This window comes from Schistocerca gregaria, chromosome 4 (assembly GCF_023897955.1).
Source record: "Schistocerca gregaria isolate iqSchGreg1 chromosome 4, iqSchGreg1.2, whole genome shotgun sequence".
In the NCBI taxonomy this organism is placed as follows: domain Eukaryota; kingdom Metazoa; phylum Arthropoda; class Insecta; order Orthoptera; family Acrididae; genus Schistocerca; species Schistocerca gregaria.
The window spans coordinates 199291925-199306214 of NC_064923.1; the positions used below are offsets into that span (position 1 = coordinate 199291925).

At 41.3% G+C, this 14290-nt stretch overlaps 1 non-coding gene across 1 annotated transcript; it reads right to left on the reverse strand.

Moving 5' to 3' along the window:
• Nucleotides 1-9741: 9741 nt before the first annotated feature.
• On the reverse strand, nt 9742-9825 carry Trnas-aga (transfer RNA serine (anticodon AGA)). Its single transcript is given in 2 exon segments — nt 9742-9776; nt 9786-9825. It is a non-coding gene; the product is annotated as a tRNA-Ser (tRNA).
• Between the last annotated feature and the right edge of the window lie 4465 nt (nt 9826-14290).

Genomic DNA, 14290 nt, shown 5'->3' on the forward strand with positions numbered 1-14290 from the left:
CGAAATGGCTGTAGGAAAAATGTGAAGACATCGAAAAAGAAATAATTGTCGGAAGGACAGACTCGGCATACAGGAAAGTTAAAGCATTAAAAGCAAGGGTCATAACATTAAGAGTGCAACGGGAATTCCACTGTTAAATGAAGAAGAGAGCGGATAGGTGGAAATAATACTTCGAAAGCCTCTATGAGGGGGAAGATTTGTCCCATGTGATAGAAGAAGAAACAGGAGTCCATTTAGAAGAGATAGAGGATCCAGTATTAGAATTTAAAAGAGCTTCGGAAGACTTAAGATCAAGTAAAGCAAAAGGGATAGATAACATTCCATCAGAATTTCTAAAATCACTCGGGGAAGTGACAACGAAACGACTATTCACGTTGATCTGTAGAATGTATGAGTCGGGCGACCTGACATTCGGAAAAGCATCATCCACACAATTCCGAAGACGGCTAGAGCTGATAAGTGCGAGAATTATCGCACAATCAGCGTAACAGCTTATGCATCCTAGTTGCTTACAAGAATAAGATACAGAAGAATGGAAAAGAAAATGGTGGATGTGCTAGATGACTATCAGTTTGGCTTTAGGAATGGTAAACGCACCAGAGAGGCAATTCTGACATTGCGGTTAATAATGAAAGCAAGACTAAAGAAAAATCAAGACACGTTCATAGGATTTATCGATCTGGGAAAAGTGTTCGACAATGTAAAATGGTGCAAGATGTTCGAAATTCTGAGAAAAGTAGTGGTAAGCTACAGGTGGAAACGGGTCATATACAATATGTACAACAGTCAAGAGGGACGACCAAGAACGAAGTGCTCGTATTAAAAATGGTATAAGACAGGGATGTAGCCTTTCGCCCCTACTGTTCAATCTGTACATCGAGGAGGGAATGAGGGAAATAAAAGAAAGGTTCAGGAGGGGAATTAAAATTAGAGGTGAAAGGATATCTGTGGCCGAGCGGCTCTAAGCGCTTCAGGCTGGAACCGCGCGACCGCTACGGTCACAGGTTCGAATCCTGCCTCGGGCATGGATGTGTGTGATGTCCTTAGGTTAATTAGGTTCAAGTAGTTCTAAGTTCTAGGGGACTGATGACCTCAGATGTTAAGTCCCGTAGTGCTCAGAGCCATTTGAACCAAAGGATATCAATGATATGATTCGCTGATGACATTGCTATCCTGAGTGAAAGTGAAGAAGAATTAGATGATCTACTGAACAGAGTGAACAGTACAGAATATGGATTGAGAGTAAATTGAAGAAAGACGAAATTAATGAGAAGTAGTAGAAATGAGAACAGAGAGAAAACGTCAGGACTGATGGTCACGAAATAGATGAAGTTAAGGAATTCTGCTACTTAGGCAGTAAAATAACCAATGACAGACGGAGCAAGGACGACATTAAAGGCAGAATAGCTGTGGTAAAGGTTTTCCTGGCCAAGAGAAGTCTACTAATATCAAATATCGGCCTTAATTCGAGGAAGAAATTTTTGAGAATTTATGTCTGGAGTACAGCATTGTATGGTAGTGAAATATAGAGTGTGGGAAAACGGGAACAGAAGAGAATCGAAGCATTTGAGATGTGGTGCTACAGACGAATGTTGAAAATTAGGTGGACTGAGAAGGTAAGGAATGAGGAGGTTCTGCACAGAATCGGAGAGGAAAGGAACACGTGGAAAACACTGATAAGGAGAAGGAACAGGATGATAGGAAATCTGTTAAGACATGTTGGAATGACTTCCATGGTAATAGAGGGAGCTGGAAAAAACTGTAGAGGAAGACAGAAATTGGAATACATCCAGCAAATAATTGTGGACGTAGGTTGAAAGTGCTACTGTGAGATGAAGAGATAAGTGCAGGAGTGGAATTTGTGGCAGGCCGTATTAAACCAGTCAGAAGACTGATGACCAAAACAAAAGTCTTGAAACAACGGCTAATAATTAGCAGATACGATTTCCTAATGCAGGAGCATTACTAAAAATAATCTTCCAAAATATGTGGCTATATCAACAAGCAATAGTAATGTCTTGGAGTTTGCACCAAAACACTATTTGTCACTACGCTGTAGACAGGCTGTTCCCTACCTCTCAGTCAGTCTGCGGTAAACATTTATCTATGTAACAAGCGCTCCCAAAAAAAGGAACGCGCCAAGGCCACCTCTTACCCCTAACACTGTCCGTCGGTTCTGCCTTCTTAGCTTCTTCCCTTGTATTGAGGCGTGCACCAAATGAAAACGAAAAGGGAGACAGCTTGGCCTTCGTCAGACCTAATGGCTTTCTTCTCTCTTTTGCGTGATTATATACTTTTGGTAATAATAAATAATGTCAAGTTAAGGAATGCTTGTCTTCTTTAGCACGCTGTGTGGTTCTATACTGGATACCGGAGCGACGATTAGATGCTGTTCGGGAACAGAGAATTCAGATATTAATTTATTCCTTGCTAACGTGGTCTAGATTTCCGCTTCCATTCAAGCCGCAAAGTACTCATGTTAGTTTGAGGAAACCCTCCACAATGAAAATACAAACTTAAAAAAAGCCTAATACGTTTATACAGACACATCCAAAAGTTATGATGCAATTATCGTCACTAATATTCAACAGGATGTGGAACAGAATACGCAAAAAAAGATAACTGTAACAAAAATATATGTGTTGAATATTGGCGCCAGAAATTTAACTTAAAATTATAATATCGTGGTTCTAATGCATCTCAAACAAGTTGCAATTAAAGAACAAAAATTAACTGACTATGATCGAAATCTTTGTTGTCTTTGAACGATTTTGATGTAACTACTTCTTTAAAGACCACAGACGTACCCGAAATCCTGTCTGGGTCCCCAAATTAAGCGAAACCCCATCTGTCGGAGAGAAATTAATGACGCTAGTTAGTTACCTACCTCGATCTCTACTCAGTGGAACACACCTAATTAAATTGTGCACAGCCGAATTAATAAAAAGCAAACTTTGTATTCAGGGTAGCCACGGCCTGGATATATCATTTTGAAAAGATGAAATTGCTTTATCTCTAGGTCCTTTATTTATAGGCAAGACTGGTTTCGTAGCATTTTAGCTGCATCATCAGGTGCAAGAAACTCAAGTCATGCTCCACTAGAGAAAAGAGAATGGGATGACCCAGCGTTCATAGTCAGCAATAATAAACGCTCATGTATGGCTCAGAAGTGGCTCAGTGGGTGGGCGTAATCACAAATTTTCACTGATTGTGCAGAGGAATGACTAACAAAGAAATTAAATTTAAAGCCGAAAGATATCCTTCAGTTTATTAACCATAATTGATTTATAACCACTGTCAAACAGTTCAATAAAAAAATTGATAAAGAGCCGAAAAAAATTGAAATTAATTGCGGCTGCGAAAGTTTAGGATACGGGTGCATATGATGGTAAATGCAGCTTCCTAATATATTAAAAGTAATTGACCACAACCCATGTCTTGGCAACATTGATTGCTTGTCACGCTTGAAACGGAAGTTATGATGCAACTGTGTCAAGTTCAACTTAACTTTGATACTACGGGTGTTACTAAGCCCATACTTCCGTTGCTGCACGTTAATCACTATCATTGCAGTGTGAATATGTTGGCTGCGGGTGGTGCCAATAGCTAGCTAAGGATGTCTGTTTGGACACAGCTGCTGCATTGTCATATCACGATGTTCCAGCCGATCCTTGTATCTAATTTTTTGTGCCTCTGGCACGCTATGGTCCAGTGTGGGAACACAGAAAAAATAAAACAAAAATAAAAATGCTGGACTTGGCCGCGAACTGGTGGCCTAACCATGTGACCGTTATTTTCAGAGATTGCACATGTCTTTTAGAAAGGTTCCAAGATCTGTATCTGCCCTAGAAAGATGGCTTAATAAACGCCCATGATGTTTAAAAAAAACCTCCTTCCACCAGATAAGCGTTTTGATCATTCCCATAGCAGCAAAACGTTTGACTAGGGCGCCTGACTGACATCGTCTGCGCAAGAAGGAAGTGACGCAATGGCCATCTCTGGACCCAGCGTGTATTGGCATTTCCTGGCTGCCCTGGGGCAGACACAGCTCGCCGAAGTCATAACCAGCGCAAATGGAAGGTCTACCCACGAGCGCAGAAAATTAAAAAAAGAAAATAATCAACACAATCGTTACAAATGGAAGTAAACATGCGTTTACGCAATTTAATTAAAATTGTCATTAATTTGTACATCTAACGGTCTCTAATTTGCATATCAAAAATGTAATTAATTGTCATAGTAAAATGTTGTGGAATGAAAAGAGGTGAAGCGCATAGCTTCGAACCTTCTCAGCTGTCAAAGATCTCTTACCTCCACCTTCAAGCAGGTGTACCTCGTTTGGAAGATATTTCCGGCTGTATAGCCATATGACTATTATTGCTTCTTATTCTCTTAGGGATTGTTTCCGGCACTTTGTCTCCATCTAGGTGAATAATCCTGTGTTATTTATGAGAGGAAAACTTGACACTAGTTATTGCCCGCCATCCATGTGGAGCACGCGTTGACCTCACCACGGACTTCTAGACTGAGCCACACACAATTGATTTCATCAAAGTATACGGGCCTTGACACAACGCCGAAACTAGTAGCGAAGTAAATAAAAAATCGTTAAGTACAGCTGGAGGAATTTCATTTTAATATAAATTATACCAGCTGTGTCCCACCTGCATCCAGTTTAAATATGGATGTACGAAGAGCTTGATAAGGCTGTTTTAAAATTTAGTTTCACTATTCTTGAGGTTTATTTCGGAAAGAGTTATTCTTGACTATCTGTTCAGTCACTTACATCCAGGCTAGATACCACAATTCTCTCTTCCTTTCTGGGCAGTCCATTACCTGAGATGTGGACTATTCTTGTCTCAAAATTAAAATAACCTGAGTTTATTTTGATGTTACACTCACTCGCTGTCGTAAGACTTTATTGTAAATGTTCTAAGCTTGTCCTAAAATCACTGCATGGCCATTACAAACGTATGCAAGTCGATGAGAATTTCAGCTGAATCCAGTGAAACTCACGAATTCGTAATAACGTGCGGTATCTCAATTTTTTATACGTGGCGTTCATAATCAGAAATATAAACTTTCATGTGATATTAATCATCATGAAAATACTAGTGACAGCATTCTGAAATGAGACCACGCTGCCCGAACTCCAAACCCTCTGTGACAATGCCCAGACTTAGTGTAGCCATGTGACTGCCAAAAGCACTGACGGGATAGAAAGTGCATTGCCTTGGTTAAAATTGTCGGCATACACTATAATAATCCACAGCGATCTGTCCTCGAAATCATGCAAGGCAAAAAACTTGAACTTTTCAAAAATAATCTATGCTGACTGAAGTTTGGCATATCTCTAAATTAGTAATTCTGGGGTTGCGTTTCATGGAAACGTGGTACTAAGTATATATTATACTGATTTATTATACTTGTTCCATATATAACAGTACCAGCCTGGTAAATTCTCTCTATAACCAAATATGTAACTTTGTAAATCCTAGTTTCAAATGAAATCATGGACCTAGTTCAGTGTCATGGGATCCAAGTGTCCCACCTCCGCGAATTCTAAAATAGATAAACTTAAAACTTTTTTGTTAGTATCAGTGTTTTATGATCATGTTGTAAGAATGTTCTTACCTTTTATTTTTTGAAATATGTGTGAAATGTGATTTAACCCCAAAACGCTTATAATAACAGCTTTCAGTTTACTACATGAAATTATAGTTTTCAGTATTTTAAAATATGGCATATCGTAAGTGCCCTAAACAAATACATGTTATATTTAATAGTTATCTGTAGTTTTAATTGCTAATAGAGAAGTAAATCACGAGAATTATCACTACGGAAAGCTAATATTGATGATAAAAAACAATATTCGATACAAACTGTGAAAGATTCTATTGGTTCCATCGATTTGTTATTGAAGGGGCAAGTAAACAAGACGAGACATTAGAGAGCGTCTGGAGATTTCACCAGCGGGCTAGGAGTAGCATCTCCGACTAAAGGTCTAAACATCCTGGGATCCGGGTACCAACACAGCTTAAATTCCGAATGAAAATCATCAGCAATGATGGCCGCAGACTTCCGGCATAAGAAGTCACCCTCGTTCTGCCAACGGCCTTGTCAAAGAGAGCGGAGAAGCGGTCAGAGGTTCACAGCATTCTATTGCACTTGGGGTGGGAAACTGCCCCTAAAAGCCGAAGAACCAGCAATGATCATCGACATGATGATACAGAAGCCAATGCCAACCACTGCATTGAAGACAAACAATCCGTCGCTATGGTATATGTGGCCTGTAATTGAAAGTGTCATGATGATCTCTGCATTGGCAGAAGGTTCCGGATCTCCGGGAGGGGACTGCCCAGGGTTGAGAGGGGGGGGGGGGGGGGGGGGAGCTGACCATGGGAAAAGACTGAATAACCAACGAGAGGATAACATTCTACGTGTCAGAGCTTGGAATGTCAGAAGCCAGAACGTACTAGGAAATCTGGAAATGGAAATGCAGAAAGGAAGGTTGGCTTTTACATACCGTCGACATAGAGGTTATTCGAGACAGAAAATCGAAATGCAAAGGCTTAACTAGATACAGTGGGTGTTATTGAAGTGAAATGGAAACGAGATAATATTGGGTAGACAGTATAGGGTAATATCGACAGCTGCAGAAAATGATATAACGGGAGTAAGGTTCTTCATAAATAAGAAAGTAGAACAGAGAGTGTGTTACTATGAACAAATCGGTGATGGGGATGTTTTCATCAAATTCGATAGCAAACCAATGCAGACAATGACAGTTCAGGTATACCTTCCAAAGTCGCAAGCAGAAGATGAAGAGACAGAGAAAATGTATGAGGATATTGAAGAGTTAATTCAGTATGTATAGGGAGAAAACTAGTAGTAATGGGGGATTGGAACGCAGTTGTATGGGAAGGAACAGCAGAAAGTAGTACGGGAGAATATGGGCTTGGCAGTGGGAACGAGAGCGGAGAAAGACTGAGACTTTCAATAAATTTCAGAAGATGATAGCGAATACTCTGTTCATGAAACACAAGAGAAGGTGTAGTAAGAAATGACCAAGAGACACGGTAGATTCCGAATCATATACTGAATTGTAAAGAGTACTTAGGGGCAGATGTAGACTCAGATCACATTTTAGTAATGACGAGGAGCAGGCAGAAGTTTAAGAGAATCGTCGAGAGGAATCAGTGTGGAAGGAACTGAGGTACTGGAGTACTGAAGAACGATGAGACAATTTTGAAGTTCGCTAAGGATGTGGATACTGCGATAAGGATTACCAGCGTAGACATTTCAGTTGAGGAGGAATGAACATCTCTAAACAGGGCAATCACACATGCTGGACAGTCAAATACAGGTACAAGTAAGAAAACTGCGGAGAACCTGTGCCTAACAAAAAAAATTGAATTGGTCGATTAAAGATGAAAGCACACAAATGATCAAGGAAAGACAGGAATACAGCAATGTAAATCGCTTAGCAATGGAGTAAACAGGAAGAGTAAGGCAGCCAAGGAGAAATGGCTGGGGGAAACACGTGAAAAAATCGAAAAAGAAATGATCGCGGGGAGGACTGGCTCAGCATAAAGAAAAGTCAAAACAATCTTCGGTGAAATTAAAACCTAGTGCAATGGAAATTTCATCGTGAAACGCAGAGGAGAGAGCAGACAGTAAAGAGTACACTGAAGGGCTCTCTGAGGGGGAAGAGTTATCCGATGATGTTATAGAAGAAACTTGAGTCTATATGGAAGAGATAGGAGATCTAGTATTAGAGTCAATTAAAACGAACTTTGGAATACTTACGATCAAATAAGGCAGAAGAGACTGACAACATTCTATCAAAATACCTAATATCAATGGAGAAAGTGGCAACTAAACGACTATTCAAGATGGAGTGTAAAATCTGTGAGAATCTATGAGACTGGCGATATCCCATCAAACTTCCGAAAAATATCATCCAACAATACCGAAGAAAACAAGGACAGACAAACTATCGCACAGTCAGCTTAATAGCTCATGCATGCAAGCTACTTACAATAAGAAGGTATAGGAGAATGGAAAGGAAACCGGAGTATTTGCTAGATGATGATCAGTTTGGCTCTAGGAAAAGTAAAGGCTCCAGAGAGGTAGTCCTCACGTTGCGCTTGATAATGGAAGCAAGGTTGAAGAAAAATCAAGACACGTTCACAATTTTCATCGTTATAGAAAAAGTGTTTGACAATGAAAAATGACGCAAGATGTTCGAAATTCTGAAAAACATATGGGCAAGTTATAAGGAAAGACGGGTAATCTATAATATAGATGTTGTAGAAATGCTGTAGAAATAACACCACTGGCAGAATGACGTCAAACTGCAATGTAATATTATCGGAGAAAGGAGAAAACGTATGGCAGAAGAAAAATAGTTACAAAATGTAGCAATAGATGGCGTTGTAAGCATAATAATTTAATAGTGGTCGACTACAAATGACAAATGAATCATACAACAATGCATAATATGTACGTTTGACGTTAAACAAACTCTACTACTCAGTACGTAAACACATCCACCATGGCAAGGAGATATCACATCGGATGGAAAAATTCGGTTTTTAATTGTCCTGAAGCCAAAAACTGCATAAAAAGCATCACTCACTTTGGATTTTAATTGTCTGGGGCCAAAAACCGCATAAAAAACATCAATGAAAATCAAGTGGCACAAAAATGTTCAATATGATGTCCACCATTTCCCGCAATAAGTTGAAATCGAGAAACAGCATGTTACACTAGTGATCGAAGTGTTTCCGGGGTCACGTTCAGAATGTGTTGCGCTATGCGTGCCTTCAATGCAGATAAGTTTGCAATCGGAACACTGAATACAACATCTTTCAGATAGCCCCACAGTCAGAAGTCACACGCATTAAGATCAGGAGATTGGAACTGCCTGGCTGTAGGGAAATGGCGGCTGATAATTCTAGAATATCCGAAAAGACGCTTCAGCAACTGCTTAACTGGATTTGCAATGTGTGGAGGTGCGCCATCTTGCATTAAAATGATTCCATCCACACATCCACGTTTTTGGAGACCTGGAATGACGTGGTTGCGAAAACGACCCTCATAGCGCTTACCAGTGACGGTACAGGTAACAGGACCGAAAGCAACTGTCTCTTAGGAAATGTGGCCCTATGATAAATGATGCCGTAAACCCGCACCACAGGATGATGTGGTACTGGATGATTCGCGTGTGGATTTTCCGTTGCCCAGATTCGACAATTCTGTGTATTGACATCCTATCAGATGGAAGTCGGCTTCGTCTGTCCACAAAATCTTCCACGGCCAGTCATTGTCCACTTCCATTCGAGCAAGAAATTCTAAAGTAAACGGCTCTCTAGCTGGCACACCAACAGAAAGCAACTCTCGCACATAGGTAATTTTGAATGGATAGCAAAGAAGGATGTTTCGTAGGGTTTTATTCACGGATGTCCAAAGTTCGGGCAGTTCTCCGTGCACTACACGTCTGCCCACCGCCACTCGTCTCCTCCGGCGTTGCTGTGGCCACTGCTTCCACTGACGTCGAATCAATTCGTTTCCTCCCTCTACCAGGTTGCAAAAACGTTCAAAGGTGTGTGAATTCAAAAAAAAAAAAAAAAAAGAAAATGGCTCTGAGCAGTATGGGACTAAACTTCTGAGGTCATCAGTCCCCTAGAACTTAGAACTGCTTAAACCTAACTAACCTAAGGACATCACACACATCCATGCCCGTGGCAGGATTCGAACCTGCGACCGTAGCGGTCGTGCGGTTCTAGGCTGAAGCGCCTAGAACCGCTCGGCCACACAGGCAGGCTGTGTGAATTCCTAATGGGCCAAACAGTGGAGGTCATCAGTCCCTAAAGTTACACACGACTTTAACTTACGCTAAGTACAACACACGCACCCATGCCTTAGGGAGGACACGAACCTCCGGCGGGAGGGGCCGCGCAATCCGTGACATTCCAGGTTGCACACCAAAAGAACCCGTCTTTTCGAATTTGCGAATCATTTTCTCCAGACCCACGGCAGTCAACGGACCAGCGCATTTTTTCAAACCCTTCAATGTCCGGAACTTCTGCAGAGCGACGTGTGCACAGTCATCATTTTTGTAATACAGCTTTACAAGCATAGAGCGTTCCTGCATTGAGACAGTCTTCGCGAACGACGCAGACGCGAAAGGAGGAAAAGCGGTGTACCCGGCGTGTTTATACCAACTTCAATGGGTCGTGCGCATGAAAGGGGTTTTCATTTACGTATTTTGACACATACAGCGCCATCTATTCATCAATTTTCACACTATTTGTTTTCTTCTGCCATACATTTTCCAATTTCTCCGATAATATTCTGTTGCAATTTGACGTCATTCTGACCAGTGGTGTTATTTCTACAGCGTTGTGAAAGTTTAACTCTAATTATAATCAACCTGTATATACGAACGGAGACGAAAAAATGTGATTGGAAGACCGAGAACGAAGTGCTCAGATTAAGAAGGGATTAATCAATACATTGAAGAAGTAATGACGGTAAGAAAGGAAAGTTCCAAGAATTGGATTAAAATTCAGGGTGAAAGGATATTACTGACAAGACTTTCTATCATTAGTGAAAATGAAAAGGAGTTACAAGATCTGTTGAATGGAATGAACAGTCTAATGAGTTAAGAATTTTGATTAAGCATAAGCTGAAAAAAAGTAATAAGAAGTAGCAGAACTGTGAACAGCGAGAAGCTTAATTCCAAAATTTGAGGTTACTATGCTAACCATGAATCAGAATAACCCATGACGGACGAAGCAAGCAGGACATAAAAAGCAGACTAGCACAGGCAAAGAGAGTATTCCAGGCCAAGAGATGTTTACTGTTATCAAACATACGCCGAAAACTGAGGAAAAACATTTTGAAACTGTACTTTTGGAGCACAGCATTGTATTGTATTGAATCATGCACAGTGGGAAAACCAGAACAGACAAGAATCGAAGCGTTTGAGTTGTGGTGCCACGGAAGAATTTTGAACATAAGGTGGACTGATATGGAATGCGGAGATTATCCACAGAATCGGCGAAGAAAGGAACACACGGAGAAACCTGACCAGAAGAACGGGTCGGACGATAGGACATATGTTAAGACGTAAGGGGTTACCCCACATGGTACTAGAGGAGCTGTAGATGGTAAAAGCTGTAGAGGAAGACAGCTTGAAATTCAGTTGTGGTGCTTAGTACGGATACTATTTTGATGCAGCTCTCCAAGCAGCCTATCCTGTGCATCTACATCTACATGATTACTCTGCAATTCACATTTAAGTGCTTGGCAGAGGGTTCATCGAACCACAATCATACTATCTCTCTACCATTCCGCTCCCGAACAGCGCGCGGGGAAAACGAACACCTAAACCTTTCTGTTCGAGCTCTGATTTCTCCTATTTTATTGTAATGATCATTCCTACTTATGTAGGTTGGGCTCAACAAAATATTTTCGTATTCGGAAGAGAAAGTTGGTGACTGAAATTTCGTAAAAAGATCTCGGCGCGACGAAAAACGTCTTTGCTTTAATGACTTCCATCCCAATTTGCGTATCATATCTCCGACACTCTCTCCCCTATTACGTGATAATACCAAACGAGCTGCCCTTTTTTTGCACCCTTTCGGTGTCCTTCGTCAATCCCACCTGGTAAGGATCACACACCGCGCAGCAATATTCTAACAGAGGACGAACGAGTGTAGTGTAAGCTGTCTCTTTAGTGGACTTGTTGCATCTTGTAAGTGTACGGCCAATGAAACTCAACCTTTCACTCGCCTTCCCCACAATATTATCTGTGTGGCCTTTCCAACTGAAGTTGTTCATAATTTTAACACCCAGGTACTTAGTTGGATTGACAGTCTTGAGAATTGTACTATTTACCGAGTAATCGAATTCCAACGGATTTCTTTTGGAACTCATGTGGATCACCTCACAATTTTCGTTATTTAGCGTCAACTGCCACCTGCCACACCATACAGCAATCTTTTCTAAATCGCTTTGCAACTGATACTGGTCTTCGGATGACCTTACTAGACGGTAAATTACAGCATCATCTGCTAACAACCTAAGTGAACTGCTCAGATTGTCACCCAGGTCATTCATATAGATCAGGAACAGCAGAGGTCCCAGGATGTTTCCCTGGGGAACACCTGATATCACTTCAATTTTTAGTCGATGATTTGCTATTACTACGAACTGCGACCTTCCTGACAGGAAATCACGAATCTAGTCGCACAACTGAGACGATACCGCATAGGCCCGCAGCTTGATTAGAAGTCGCTTGTGAGGAACGGTGTCAAAAGCTTTTCGGAAATCTAGAAATACGGAATCAACTTGAGATCCCCTGTCAATAGCGGCCATTACTTCGTGCGAATAAAGAGCTAGCTGCGTTGTACAAGAACGATGTTTTCTGAAACCATGCTGATTACGTATGAATAGAGCGTTCCCTTCGAGGTGATTCATAATGTTTGAATACAGTATATGCTCCAAAACCCTACTGCAAACCGACGTCAATGATATAGGTATGTTGTTCGATGGATTACTCCTACTATCCTCCTTAAACACAGGTACTAATTGTGCAATTTTCCAATCTGTAGGTACAGATCTATCGGCGAGCGAGCGGTTGTATATGATTGCTAAGTAGGGAGCTATTGTATCAGCGTAATCTGAAAGGAACCTAATCGGTATACAATGTGGACAGGAAGACTTGCCCGTATCAAGCGATTTGAGTTGCTTCGCAACCCCTAAGGTATCTACTTCTAAGAAACTCATGCTAGCAGATGTTCGTGTTTCAAATTCTGGAATATTCCATTCGTCTTCCCTGGTGAAGGAATTTCGGAAAAGTGCGTTCAATAACTCCGCTTTAGCGGCACAGTCGTCGGTAACAGTACCATCGGCACTGCGCAGCGAAGGTATTGACTGCGTCTTGCCACTTGTGTACTTTACATACGACCAGAATTTCTTCGGATTTTCTACCAAATTTCGAGACAATGTTTCTTTGTGGAACCTATTGAAGGCATCTCGCATCGAAGTCCGTGCCAAATTTCGCGCGTCTGTAAATTTTAGCCCATCTTCGGGATTTCGCGTTCTTCTGAACTTCGCATGCTTTTTCCGTAGCTTCTGCAACAGCATTCGGACCTTTTTTGTGTACCACGGGGCATCCGTTCCATCTCTTACCAATTTATGAGGTATGAATCTCTCAATTGCTGTTGCTACTATATCTTTGAATTTGAGCCACATCTCGTCTACATTTGCATAATCAGTTCGGAAGGAATGGAGATTGTCTCTTAGGAAGGCTTCTAGTGACACTTTATCCGCTTTTTTAAATAAAATTATTTTGCGTTTGTTTCTGGTGGATTTGGAAGAAACGGTATTGAGCCTAGCTACAACGACCTTTTGATCACTAATCCCTGTATCAGTCAGTCATGATGCTCTCTATTAACTCTGTATTGTTTGTGGCTAAGAGGTCAAGTGTGTTTTTGCAACCATTTACAATTCGCGTGGGTTCGTGGACTAACTGCTCGAAATAATTTTCGGGGAAAGCATTTAGGACAATCTCGGAAGATGTTTTCTGCCTACCACCGGTTTTGAGCAAGTATTTTTGCCAACATATCGAGGGAAGGTTGAAGTCCCCACCAACTATAACCGTAAGAGTGGGGTTTTTATTTCTTACGAGACTCAAATTATCTCTGAACTGTTCAGCAACTATATCATCGGAATCTGGGGGTCGGTAGAAGGAGCCAATTATTAACTTAGTTCGGCTGTTAAGTATAACCTCCACCCATACCAATTCGGACGGAGTATCTACTTCGACTTCACTACAAGATAAACCACTACTGACAGACACAAACACTCCACCACCAATTCTGCCTAATCTATCTTTCCTGAACACCGTCTGAGACTTCGTAAAAATTTCTGCAGAACTTATTTCAGTCTTTAGCCAGCTTTCTGTACCTACAACGATTTCAGCTTTCTATTAGCGCTTGAAGCTCAGGGACTTTCCCAGCACAACTACAACAATTTACAACTACAATTCCGACTGTTCCTTGATCAAGCACGTCCTGTATTTGCCATGCACCCTTTGAGATTGCAGCCCACCCCGTACTTTCCCGAGGCCTTCTAACCTAAAAAAACCGCCCAGCCCACGCCACACAGCCTCCACTACCAGTGTAGCCGCCAGCTGAGTGTAGTGAACTCCTGACCTATTCAGCAGAACCCGAAACCCCACCACCCTGTGGCGCAAGTCAAGGAATCTGCAGCCAAC